Below are 10,115 nucleotides of genomic sequence, written 5' to 3' on the forward strand. Positions count from 1 at the left end.
GGTCATGTAACACCATCACAAGAAACAGAACATCCCAAGAGCACTTACCATGTGTAAAGAAATAATTAATAATAGCAGAGTATTTTACATTTATATAGCACCTTTCATCCCATAGGATTCTGAAACACATAACAAGTTTAAACATCCACATAGGTTTATATATAGAAAACAACTTATTCTACTGCTGAAACAAAAAAACACTTTCATAAACAGCAGTGTGTAAGTCAGAAAACAAAGAAAATTGCTTAATCTAATGAATCCACAGAGGAAATCTTCACTCTTTCTTTCTTGTGTTGCATTGTAGAAGGTCTGATAGAAGAGGGAAGAGTTAGATTATGGTCTAACTTACTTATTCTTGTTTAAATACTTTAGTTATTGTGAAGTCAACATCTGAAGAAACATGACATTGAAAACCCAGCTGGACAGAGTCCTAGGCAACCTGCCTTAGCTGATGTTGCCTGAGCTAGGGGTTCAGACTAGGTGACCTCAGGATGCCCCTTTCAATCTAAATGGTTCTGTGATTTTCCTGTATGGCTGAAGCAAAAATTTCTTTGGTGGTAGATGGAAGCAACAATACAATTCCATCAGAAAATACCTACCTACATATTTGCTGTTGATCTTTGAGAGACCTGAAAAATAAATCTCTAAGGCACCAGATCTAAATCAGAGCCATTTACTAAGGCATCAGATTAAGGACCAAGATGGTATTTTCCCAATAGTGACGCCAAGCACTCAGCATTAAGGAAAAGTATTTTCTTTGGTGCACAATAATGCAGGCTTTTCCTTCATGGAAATCTAGAAGAAAAGGCCAGCTTCTGGTCTGATAGTCTAAACAACTAGTAATGGTAGCTGGCATGGAATGAAGAGTCTGCGATGCTCTGAAATCCTTGATTCGGTGATTGGGATTGCGAGTATGTCCCTCTGCAGCACTTGCTCTTCACTGATATTGCAGACCTGGGAGTCCTATTGTGCAGGAGAGCTCAGCATTCTTACCAAGATAATCATGTCTCCAAAGGCCAGTATGGAAAATCTTTGTTGCATAGAAAGAAGTTTTATCAACCAGAAGAAAAGCTTTATGAAAGCTCTAATGAAAGCTCTATGAAAGCTCTAAGATAAAAGCTCAATGAAAGCTCTAAAGTAAATTGGTCACCCATCCTAACCTTAATTTACACAGCTATATGTTTGATATGTTTGAAGCTGTTAAGGAAGCTGACAAAAAATTCAGATCTTGTACTTAAGTAGGAGTTTTTTATCAGCCCACAAAGTTCAGGGTTGAATCCCAAGCAGACATTTCATTTCCCAGTATAAAATGTCGACCTGATTTTACACATGAGGTAGGTAAACAGCAAAACCCAGTAAAATACTTCAGAGAACCAAAAACATTTAAGTACCCAGGTAGTTGTTCTGGAATAATTCCTGACAATAAACCATGGGTTGTGGATATCATAACCTCATCTGAAATCCACAGTGTAAAGAAAGCATCAGAGAATTAAAATTTAAATCTCAATAAATATATATCCATGCACACATGCACACACACTGTACTGACATTTAAAGGGCAATGCTTAACCAGCTGTGTTTCTATTTTCCTTCGGAAGTCACAGAAGTATGATCCAGGCTAATAATAACACATAGAGAAATACCTTCTCTCCATATTGCTGTGCTTTATGGAAAGCCTTTTTAAGATTACCACACCAAAGCCCTTGCTGCTGGACAGGTTAGATTGGTGTTAGAATGGAGGAAAGCACTATTCTCCATCACTGGTGAGAACCAAGCCTCATCCCAATCTGGGTCAGTATTAGGGTTTACAGGATAAATGAAGCTATATGTTTATATAAACAAGCTACTTGAGCTACAAAGCAGAGCTATATCATTTTACATAGCTGAGCTGTCTGGGTATCTGTCTGCTAGCACAGCTTCTTGAGCAATATTGGGGTTTTATACAATGGACTAACACCTGAAATGTTGGAGAATAAAAATTCTTCCTCCCAAATTTAGAGCTCCTATCAGTGCCAGACACTCCAAACAGTCCCATCACCTTCTGACATAATGCAGACAGGGCTCTACTGAAACAGTCACATTCTGGAAGTGAGTAACTAGCATCATGGATCAAGTGCAGTACCTAAAATTGAAATGGCCTTCAGCTTACACTACCCTATCTTGATATCAATATCTCAAATAATTGACTTTTCTAGATAGAATGAAAAAGGCAGAAGAGATCTGGCATGATGGAGAAGAAGGAAGACCAGAAGCCAAGACAATTGCGAGATTTTCCCCATTTTTTTACCTTCAATAAGAATATAAATATGCAAAATATTTTTATTGTGGGTTTTTTTTATAGTGAGTCTTGGATGGCTTCCAACTCTGAAGGCTGAGAAAATAAAGGGAATATTCACAAAACAGAGTAGAGGGCTTGTGCAATGATCATATATGCACAGATCCCTTGAGCCAGCCACCTTTCACTGGGACAGCATTAGGTAATCAGCAATGTTTCCACAGCACTAAAACCTCTACGAGTGTGTGTAGCAATGTACATAGGAAGCTGACATTTCTAACAAGTGTAAAAACAAAGCAGTAACCACACTGATTTATTCGGCACATTAACACACAGAAGCGCACCATGTATGGCTTCAAAGAAAGAGATCATGTGTGTGGTATGAACACCCAGCTAGGTTTGGGTTTTCATGATAGTAATTCTAAAACAACTGCAGAGCGTGTTCTGTTCCCCGGAGGCAATGGATGTGCTTTAATAAGGAACAGTGCTCCAGGTTGCTTTGTCTGCACCTCATCTCTTGTGCAAAGACATCTGGGAATAAATCAGCTCTGCAAGCTACTGTCCAGTGGTCACCATTCCGACAATGTGCCAGAGAAACTTAGGTTAAGAGTATATTCCTGTGTGTATATTCCTGTTTTCTACAGGGGAGGACATTTTTTCTGTATCAATGGAAAAACAATATTCCTTGGTTAGTCCATTGTCAAGACCCTAATGGAATAATGTGCTGAGCAGCATCAGAAGACACCACTTACCCTGAAGATATAGAAAAGGTTTTGTCCTCAGTTAAGAGCCAAGAGAAGGGAATCCAAGAAAAGGTGTGAGCAGGGCAGTGAAACATGCACCCTACAACATATTTGCTGCATTGTCATTGCACTCTGGCATCCACCTTTTCCTGATATCCTGTCACTAATTCAGGAGAGGAGCTTGATATCTGAAGCAAAGGCAAAGGGATAATTGAAACCAAAGTACTAGTTGTGATTTTTTTATTTTGAATTCACATTGTTATGTCAGATGAATAAAAAGAAAAGCAAAAAACGCACAGGATATGTAGTGGTAAGAGTAAAGGATGTGACTAATAGGATAGCCTCTCTGACATTTAAAAATGGGGGGAAAGTGAGTCTGTTAATTCATTCATCCACTCCATAAAACTGTATAACAAGTAAATGGGGAACACATCCCAGCCGAAAGTCAAATGCAGAGCAGGAAAGTGAGAAGTTGGTAATAAAGCTGCAAATGATCCTATTGCAGCTGTGTGAGTCTCATTCAAAAGAGAAGGTGAAGACAAATCTTCTGTATATCACATTTACTTGTGATACAAAACTGAGAGAGCAGGAATTACACCAGAGAGAAACAAGATACTTTGTGTCATGGGAACAGTGGTCTCCATCCATCTGCCCACTGCAAAGCATTATCTATCCCCAGAACTCATGATTAATGGAGGCAGTTCATAGTATGTTCTGGAACCAAAAATTAGTCCTAAGGACTGACACAGTCATCTCCAAGGGTTTTTGTCAAAAAGAACTTCAAAAATTAATCTGGAAACGTAAAGGACTGTAAGGAATTGAAGCCAAGTGAGCTGATGACATTTTGTTGTGGTTTAAGCTCAGCTGCCATGAAGGCAGATCACTCACTCCCCCTCTTCTTCTCTCCCACTCCAAGAGGGATGGGGAGGAGAATCAAAAGAATGCGACTCCCACGGGTTGAGATACAAGCAGTCCAGTAACTAAAGTACAACACAAACCACCTCTGCTACCACCAATAATAATAATAAGGGAAATAACAAAGGAAGAGAATACAACTGCTCACCACCCACCAACTGATACCCAGCCCGACTGAGCAGTGATCTAGCCCTTCCGAGTAACTGCCCCCAGTTTATATAGTCAACATGATGTGCTGTGGTCTGGAATACCTCTTTGGTCAGTTTGGGTCAGGTGCCCTGTCTGCTTCTTCCTGGTTTAACCTCCTCCCTGGAAGAGCATGAGACTCACAAAATCCTTGGTCAGAGTAAACATTACTGAGCAGCAACTAAAAACATCAGTGCTATCAGTATTGTTCCCAGGCTGAAAATAAAAAACACAGGACAGCACCAGCTACTAAGAACGAGAAAAATGACTGCTACTGCTAAACCCAGGACACACTTCATGTGAAGTGGCCTGGGGAAACCTCTAGTGAAGACATCAGCCTACAGTAAGAATTACTCTGTACATTTACAAAATCTCAGTACAGATCCGCTTAGAGAGAAAAGACAACAGCAGTCATGAGTTTTAAATTCAGCTTTCCCCAGAGCTTGGCAGACAGCTATTATAGTGTCATTTTTCTATAGATTATTTCACACATAAATGGCTTGTGGCAGCCAAGCGTTCATAGCGACGTCGCTTTTTGATCCTTTGATGTTGGCTCTTCCTATCATTGTGACGCAGAATTCACCAAGAATTGGATTGTTCACCCACTAACAGGGAACATAAGCTGGGATTAGACTGTCGTGAGACAGGTTAGTTTTACACTAGTGATGATGTGTTGTTGCAATAGGAATCCTGCTCAGTACAAGAGGAACCACAGGTTCAGACCCCTGATGTGTGTGCTTAGCTGAGGAGCTACTGGCGCAAGGCTCCCATCTGCGGGCTTATGATTGAACACCTCTAAGTCAGAATCCCACCTAGACGTAGTGATACCGCAGCGCTGCCAGTGCCTTGGTGGGCTCACGTTAGCAGTCACTCTAGATTGACCCAGGAGATGACAGTCTTGCTCAGAATTTAGGGGAAGGAAAACTCCTCTCTTCAAACCCAGGCTAATGGAGCTCATTCAGCCTTGTATGATCTTCCATCTGAGAGAAGGACACATAAAACCTACGACCTGCGGACGTTGCTGTCACCATCCTAGCTCGCTAGGCCATGGCAGTTCAACTTCAGGTGTAAAGGGTGGGGACAGTTCTGTGCACGCTGTCCTCACCTAACAAATCCTCTGCTCAGGCTGGAAGGGCTTGATTCTCACTTGTGGGTATGTACAGGCAAGGGTCGAATCAGTAGGTGACAAGGTGCATGGGAAGCTGCAGATCCAACCTTGCATGTGGGCAGACCAGTTCATGGGTAGCTAGAGATTACTCAGGAGATGACAGCCCTGGTCAGACACTCCCTGATTGCCTAAGCACCCTTTTCAAACCAGATTTGCATATCCCACTCACCCTTGGTCACTGTGTTTGTAGTAAGCATGGTTAAAGCACTTCCCATAATCTTCACTCGTGAAGCCAATCCATCGATTTCACACAAGCAACCTTGCTGTCTTTCTGGATTGACTCCTAATCACTCTGCCAGTGAGGAAGGTCCCTTCTACTTTGCCAACATTTTCTTTAGAGAAGGACTGACTTTTTAATTCAGTTGTGCTCCGAAACTTAGTGCAACCCTTAAGGACTACACTTCCTCTAACAGCATGTGTGCATTCAAGGGAGATGTACCACTCACTGAGGGAAGAGACATTTGAGTTCAGCTTTTCTAAACTTATAATATCTAAAATTACACAGGAAAGAGCCCAAAGAGGAGGTTTTGTAGATTCACAGCAGGGCTTCCAGAAACTTGGATAAGACATCAGTGTGAAAGGAAGAGCTAAAGCAGTAGGGACTTCATCAGAAATGGAAAGTTTGTATCCTGGCTCAGTGAAACATATAATCTTCTTCTGTTTGTTAAAACAAAACAGAGCAAAAATACTTTTCGGAAATCAGAAGATTTGCTGCATCTCCCTTATGGGGGAAAAATGGCAATAAGCCTGCTGTGAGATGCTGAGTTGCTCATCCATGGTGAAGTGAGCACAGATCCGAAATGAAATGTATGATGATCAGTTTGGTGCTTGCTTCTTTTATTTTTCTTTGCTTTAGTGTACTTTCATGATATTCTTCAGACAGATCCATATTCTTTATACAGAACCATAATGCCTGAGGCTTATAACTGTACGACCTCTCTTGGTGCAGTCATAAATCTTGCCTTTAGTTGTCTTTTCTCAGCTTTAAGTTGTCTTTTGTGTCACGTAAAATTCACTTTCTCAAGCATCTCCTTCAGGTTTGGAGGGGGTTGAGGCTTCCGTAGTGTTTTATCCCCTTTTTAGCACTGCATTGAGTTGTGGGTTTCTTGATCCTGCTGCTGTTACAAAGAAACCAGATAGATAATTACCTAAAGCCAGTGGCTGTGGCTGGCAGGGGTGAGCTATTCATGTTCCTAATGACTCTCTGCCCCTGCAATGGAACTTTTCCTCCCCTTGCAATAAAGCCTTGTATTGTGCCAGCACCAAGTACTAGAGGGCACCACTAAAGCTACTCACACAATGCTCTAAGGCTCATGGAAATTTTCCTTGAAGCACCTAAGGTCTATATAGCTTTTGTTATACCTCCCTGCACTACCATGGAGCACTCACTGCCTGGCTGGGCTCCCATGCCTTCACTCTGCCCACAAAGCAGCCTGTGCAGAAGCACCTTAACATTTGTACTAGCAGGCTGGACGTGGGCTGTCCTGAAGTTCTTGCTCTGCATGACACATGAGCATCTACCACCCTTTCAATTAAACTGCTTGTTTGTTTGCTTTGTTTGTTCATCTAAGTCTCACTGTTGGATATTAAACATCATTTGCAATAATCACACAAACTGGGCACGCACAGGGTTTAGAAAGTGAAAATTACCGTGAGTGAGGAGCGACAGATTATTGTTTGTATTCTATTATAATTAATTACTTTGCACAGCTGGAAACCATGTTACAAGTCTTAGGTGTTTGCAAGAATGAATGGCCTTGTAAAACGTAGCTGGCAGCTAAATCCATTCTTGTCATCCGTGCTCGTTTTGGTGCTCTCAGTGCTGGATGGATGTGCCTGCCAAAGGCTCTCATAGGCCCATTAGTGTCTGGAGTGGCTATGCTCTTAAATAGACATTTTTATTGTTCTCTGCCCTTTGAGTCATAGTAGTTGCAGGCACCTAGGAAATGCATGATACACATAAACAGCTAGGACAAACCAGATAACCAGGCCTTGCACAAAAACTGCACACTACGTATATTGATAATTACACATCAGAAGCCATCTGTTGAAATACAGTTATTCTTCAGATCCATTTCTTAGCCTGCTGGTATAATTCAGGACCCCACATGGCTGTTCATGTAAAGAATCATTAAATCCCCACTTCACTTTGTGAAGGAATGATGAAAAGAAATGCAAACTTAAAAGAAATTTTCTCCCATTATTTTCCCCACAGTTGGATGCATTTGGTCATGTGAAACTCTGATTAGCTCACATAGGACCTCCAGTATTAGGTGGGTGGTTGGGCAGCACTTGAAAATGCCACAGTCCCTTGTGTATCCCTCGTGTATCCATAGGTGTAAGGCTGGCATGACCTGTAAAGATAAAATAAGTCTAGGAAGCAGGTGGGGTTGGAGCATCCTGGTACCTGCCACAACAGGATGCAGGTCCCACATCTGGCTCAGGATGTGAAAGATGTTATCACTGCTGTAACCAAAGATGGCAGAAAATAAGATTCTTCTTGAGATATTTTGGTGTTTCCTGACACTATGCAAGATATCTGTGTCTGATTCTTCAGCCAAGGACTATAAACACAAATAAGGTTCAGCTACCAAGCCTCTGGTAAGGAATAGCAGAAACTTTTGCTGGCACAATCCTTTTGATGTATTTGTACTTGACAGACATTGCATTATGTAGTCACTCAAAGGTAGGATATATTTCCTTCCATGATGACTACATTATCTTTCTAGGAATCCCTTTTAAACAAAGTTTTAAGGGAAGTGTTTAAGAGAGACTCAGTACATGAGTATCAGTGATGGAAATGAGAGTAGGTATTGTATGAAAAGGAGGGAACTTCAGTTATTCAAAGGAACTGGAAGTCATTCAGACCTGTCCAAAATGTCTGAATTTAGACAATGATAATTAATAACTGGTGTAGGTTTGCTGTTCAACATAAAATGCAGTTAATTTATCTGGGAGTGAACTCTAATTTAGTCTATTATTTCCACCCTGGGGACAGGCTGCTGGCTTGAGAGTATCTGAAATCTCTATCAGGATATGGAAGCAAGGCTTAACCGACCAAGAAAATAACATTAAACATATGTTTACATTTCAGTTGTCGCAAGACTTCACACAGACCTTTAAAAGTAAAGGCCATCAAAAGGTATGCTTCATGTTTAAGTAGAGATGCAAATGATAGCTTTTGACAGGCCATATATGCAGTGTGGGAACATATTGTATGTGTAGTCTAAAGTATGAGTCACTGGGACAATAAAAATGTAGTATAGTAAAAAAGAAGCATTTTCAAAGAAAATCTACTATGAAAATGAAGGCAGTGGGAGCAGTCAGTGTCATGAAGGCTTGAGTGTCTTTGTATGTGATCAGAGGAACATGATCAACCAGGGAGTGCAAGCAATTTGAATACATGAAAGAAGTTATATGATCCTGCATGATATAAGGTGGACAAATTGAAGAGTATGACTCAACCTTACTGTCAGTTAAGGGCAAGAAAAGAGTTAGTTTCCTCCAGATTTTGATCCAAATTAAATAAAAGAAGTCCCTTGGTATGACCACTCTTAAGAATGCCTGGCTGAAGAATAAAGATGATTTTATTTAAAATTAGTATTTAAAGAAGACAAGCCAAAGGTCAGATATGATTAGATTTGCTGATCCAGTTCTCTAAACTTTCTGATTATAAAGTTAAGCACATTGTACTACTGTGTAAAACTGTTTTATAGGAAGCTATCCACTAAGATCTTAGTGTCACTGATTTCCGGTATAAGAGTTAAATACATATACATGCACACTAACTTTAGGAAATCTTAGGACGATATTAGTGTCAAGTGCACCAAACAATAGAAATTATTTATTTACCAAATGTACCTCCATCAAGAAAGGTCTTTCTTGTTGTCCTCTCCCCTTAGAATCAATCAGGCTTTGTTCCTCTGTTATTCCTCTGAGTGTACACTCCAGTACCTCTCACTCACTCATGGGTAAATACTACATGGGTAAATACGACAGAGTAACAAGGCATAAGGATTCAATCTACATTTCAGCCTCATTCATTTGTGAAACTGGAGTCTGTGTGGGGGAAAGACCCAGTTATACCCTGAATCAGTACTGGAGGATAAGGGATAAGAAGATGCCTGATGCATAGGTTCTTCCACCTGAACAATAATCCTTCCTAAGAGAGCATTGCTGGTCCATGGAAGATAACAATACATGAAAGCAAGGACTAGATTCAATTCACCTAACTTCAGGCTGTTTTTTGAATTATCCAGACTTCTGTTATGGCAACCTTGGGTTGTGAGTCATCTGTTGAAAAAGGGATGTTTATTTTAGAAAGAGGTGAATTGTTTCCAAAGTGATGAGCATGCTGAATTTTGGAACACCAGTTTCTACTAATTTATCCTAAGATCTGTTTCTCCACTGGCATGAAGCAGAGAAATACAGCTAGCTAATACATTACTATTTCAGCCAGTATAGATAATAACTTTTTGAGACTTGAGTGACACTATTTCCTTCGGTAAAAACCTAAATGATGAGGCTGCCCAGCCTTATTACAGAGTCTTTGCTAGTGCAGAAAGTAGTCCACTAAAGGATTTGAGTAGAAGGTGCTTCATAGGAATTACTTGCCATGAACGCACTTGGTCAGTGCAATATGGTTTTTTTTCCCTTGAGTAATTGTGACAATATATGCTATTTACAGTCATGGGCAGGAATTCACCTTGATGGGGTAAAATGGGTGGTCACTGCCTATTTAAATAACTAAAGAACAATTTTACCACAGTTGGCATATGTTATAGAGGAAAGAATTCTTAATTTGGGTATAGCTGCCTGAAAATTTCAG

The sequence above is a fragment of the Melopsittacus undulatus genome, chromosome 1 (genome assembly GCF_012275295.1).
Source record: "Melopsittacus undulatus isolate bMelUnd1 chromosome 1, bMelUnd1.mat.Z, whole genome shotgun sequence".
Taxonomy (NCBI): Eukaryota; Metazoa; Chordata; class Aves; order Psittaciformes; family Psittaculidae; genus Melopsittacus; species Melopsittacus undulatus.